Below are 4617 nucleotides of genomic sequence, written 5' to 3'. Positions count from 1 at the left end.
TTAGTATTTAGTATTTAGTATTTAGTATTTAGTATTTAGTATTTAGTATTTAGTATTTAGTATTTAGTATTTAGTATTTAGTATTTAGTATTTAGTATTTAGTATTTAGTATTTAGTATTTAGTATTTAGTATTTAGTATTTAGTATTTAGTATTTAGTATTTAGTATTTAGTATTTAGTATTTAGTATTTAGTATTTAGTATTTAGTATTTAGTATTTAGTATTTAGTATTTAGTATTTAGTATGTAGTATTTAGTATTTAGTATTTAGTATTTAGTATTTAGTATTTAGTATTTAGTATTTAGTATTTAGTATTTAGTATTTAGTATTTAGTATTTAGTATTTAGTATTTAGTATTTAGTATTTAGTATTTAGTATTTAGTATTTAGTATTTAGTATTTAGTATTTAGTATTTAGTATTTAGTATTTAGTATTTAGTATTTAGTATTTAGTATTTAGTATTTAGTATTTAGTATTTAGTATTTAGTATTTAGTATTTAGTATTTAGTATTTAGTATTTAGTATTTAGTATTTAGTATTTAGTATTTAGTATTTAGTATTTAGTATTTAGTATTTAGTATTTAGTATTTAGTATTTAGTATTTAGTATTTAGTATTTAGTATTTAGTATTTAGTATTTAGTATTTAGTATTTAGTATTTAGTATTTAGTATTTAGTATTTAGTATTTAGTATTTAGTATTTAGTATTTAGTATTTAGTATTTAGTATTTAGTATTTAGTATTTAGTATTTAGTATTTAGTATTTAGTATTTAGTATTTAGTATTTAGTATTTAGTATTTAGTATTTAGTATTTAGTATTTAGTATTTAGTATTTAGTATTTAGTATTTAGTATTGAGTATTTAGTATTTAGTATTTAGTATTTAGTATTTAGTATTTAGTATTTAGTATTTAGTATTTAGTATTTAGTATTTAGTATTTAGTATTTAGTATTTAGTATTTAGTATTTAGTATTTAGTATTTAGTATTTAGTATTTAGTATTTAGTATTTAGTATTTAGTATTTAGTATTTAGTATTTAGTATTTAGTATTTAGTATTTAGTATTTAGTATTTAGTATTTAGTATTTAGTATTTAGTATTTAGTATTTAGTATTTAGTATTTAGTATTTAGTATTTAGTATTTAGTATTTAGTATTTAGTATTTAGTATTTAGTATTTAGTATTTAGTATTTAGTATTTAGTATTTAGTATTTAGTATTTAGTATTTAGTATTTAGTATTTAGTATTTAGTATTTAGTATTTAGTATTTAGTATTTAGTATTTAGTATTTAGTATTTAGTATTTAGTATTTAGTATTTAGTATTTAGTATTTAGTATTTAGTATTTAGTATTTAGTATTTAGTATTTAGTATTTAGTATTTAGTATTTAGTATTTAGTATTTAGTATTTAGTATTTAGTATTTAGTATTTAGTATTTAGTATTTAGTATTTAGTATTTAGTATTTAGTATTTAGTATTTAGTATTTAGTATTTAGTATTTAGTATTTAGTATTTAGTATTTAGTATTTAGTATTTAGTATTTAGTATTTAGTATTTAGTATTTAGTATTTAGTATTTAATATTTAATATTTAGTATTTAGTATTTAGTATTTAGTATTTAGTATTTAGTATTTAGTATTTAGTATTTAGTATTTAGTATTTAGTATTTAGTATTCAGTATTTAGTATTTAGTATTTAGTATTTAGTATTTAGTATTTAGTATTTAGTATTTAGTATTTAGTATTTAGTATTTAGTATTTAGTATTTAGTATTTAGTATTTAGTATTTAGTATTTAGTATTTAGTATTTAGTATTTAGTATTTAGTATTTAGTATTTAGTATTTAGTATTTAGTATTTAGTATTTAGTATTTAGTATTTAGTATTTAGTATTTAGTATTTAGTAGTATTTAGTCATGCGTCACATTCAGTGTAGTTTAATTAGCGAAACGATTTCGACGTTTTCAAATGGAAATTTCTATTTGTGCTATGTTATTAAGTATTTTTTTATGTCTGTTTTCTGGATACATATTGTTACACTAGCTAAGCATGTAAAACCGGTTAGTTAAGGTTAAGTGAGAAACATTATAAGTCACGTCATAAAATACAGTAGGTAGACAGAAAAATTAGTTAATATTGATATGGAAGTCTGTATTTTCATTTAAATTAAATGAAAAATTTCATTTTATACACATTTATGTCTAAAATCTTTGAGTCAGCGCACGTATCCTGTTATAATGAATTTTTAAATTATTGAGGTATATTGGTTAAGAAAGGGGTTGCAAATATTTTTACGGTACAGGTATGAAACTAGCGTGACGTATTTGGAATAGGAAATTGAATATAAAGTAACTTCTCAGGTCTTCATTTTTCAACATACTGTAAAAGCAAAACTAAGCGTAAAGTAAAATATGCTATACTACTCATTGAAAAATCAAGACATTCCAATTTACATTTACATTGATAGTAGTTTGCAATTAAACTTTTGATTCAACTGATGTCTATTTCGTAGTATTATTGATACATGTCGTGTAAATTTAATTTTTTTTCTCTATGTAGGGATCTTTCCAATGGGATTAGATTTATACGTATACTATTTTATACCATATAAATGACTATGTATTATATATTAGATGATAATTTTTCAAGACTGTATCAATTGAAGTGAGAGCACCAGGACATCAGGGCATCCGACGAACTTATGAAATGGTGTTTATGAATCTGTAATGAATTATGTTATCGTATATTATATTATATTATATTATATTATATTATATTATATTATATTATATTATATTATATTATATTATAATCTATTATATTATATTACATTATATTATATTATGCTATATTGTAATATAGTGTGTTGTATTATACTATATTGTGTAATATTTTATTATATCATACTGTATTATATTGAATAAGGGGGCGCCCCGTTTGGCATAAGGTCTTTCGGTATAGTACCGTTTAGCGTAACTCCGTTTTGGCATAATGATCATTTGACATAATGGTCATTTGGCTTAATGGCCATTTGGCATAATGACATTTATTGTAATAATTATTGAATTTTATTATTTTTAATTTTTTTGAAATATTTTGATATAATGTGAAATTTCGATTGTGTTTCGATCGAGTAATGTTTTTCAAGGAAAACTCGAACGAAATATGTGAATTTAGTATACGATTGAAATATTTAGGTGAAATAGTTTTATTTTTAATTCTAAAGTACATAGTGCACTATAATTTTATATTAGCAACTCATTCAGTGCTAGCACAATATTCTGTTTGTCATAGATGATTCAGGTCGAGAACGTCGAACCGCTGTCGGTAGCGCCGGACACTGCGGGGGGCAACGTCTCTGGAGAAATCACCTCTATTTAGTTGCAGGCATTTGCCCGGATTACTTAAAGCTATTCCTAAGTTAAGTACGAACGAGCGGCAGCGAGGTCGCACAACAGGTCAACAAAAACGATGCGGCTTAACCGCAATAAACTTTTCAGAATCTCAGTAAATTAGAACAAATTGTATCAAGCAGTATGTTGATCTGTAATGCCAGACGACCATCGCAGTACCAAAGATTTGTATATCTTGTGCTAGATTACCATTATGCCAAATAGTCATTTTCCAAATATCCATTATGTCAAATGGCTTTATTCCAAACAATTATGCCGAATGACCTTGTGCCAAACGTTGCGCACTGTATAATATTATATTATATTATATTATATTAATATGGACCAGTTACCATGGGGACGTAAAGAGGAGAGAGCATCAGGGCACCAAACGATTTGATTACTGGACAAGGGATTGTTGATAGCCTACTCAAGTCACTTGAAGGAAACTTGTTTCCATCTGAAGACTTGATACAAATCTGGGGCGTTCTTCTCAAACAAACCACCAGGTGGGTTCAAGCATTTATAGCGACATGCTTCATCCATGCACTGGATATTATGGTTGGAAGAGCATCTTTTATTCCCGCGGAATACGAGTAGGTGACTCTGCTTACATATCCTCCCAACTCTTTTGTTCGCTTTTCGGTAGAAGCCTAGTAAAAAGGTGAATTGATGGATCATATCGGGGCTACTATAAGTCTACCCGAATCCACTGATGATGGCCACAAACTGACATCACATATTCTCAGCACAAAAATTTATAATCATGCAAATGAATATATGTTGTATATGAGTTCCGTACACATCCTATAAAGTATTGGTTTTATCTATGATCTGAACGTTGCATGAATTACGTTACTTCGAAAATTAAATACTTCGATCAAGACTATAAATCAGGCGTCTCTATATTTTAATGATATAAAAAGTAAGCAGCCAAGATGTGAAGAACATGATGACTGTAAACAATACTGTCTGCTCAACCAGTAAGAAGACGCGAATGTTCCAAATTCTTGGCCAACTTCATAAGGCTTTGTTTGTAAATTTCGAACATTTTTGCTCAGTTCAAATTCCGCTAGAAAAGGTTCAAGCAATCAAAATACATTATGCACCGAAGTGAAATGTTCTCTTGCATGAGTGCACAGAAGGATAGCCTCAAAGCGCTTCCCGTACGCGGAATTCATTTCTATAAGTGACGCAGAGTGTAAAAAAAACGTTATGCGGTAAAGCG

The sequence above is a fragment of the Malaya genurostris genome, chromosome 3 (assembly GCF_030247185.1).
Source record: "Malaya genurostris strain Urasoe2022 chromosome 3, Malgen_1.1, whole genome shotgun sequence".
Classification (NCBI taxonomy): Eukaryota; Metazoa; Arthropoda; class Insecta; order Diptera; family Culicidae; genus Malaya; species Malaya genurostris.
Note: the sequence above shows the minus strand (reverse complement) of the source record.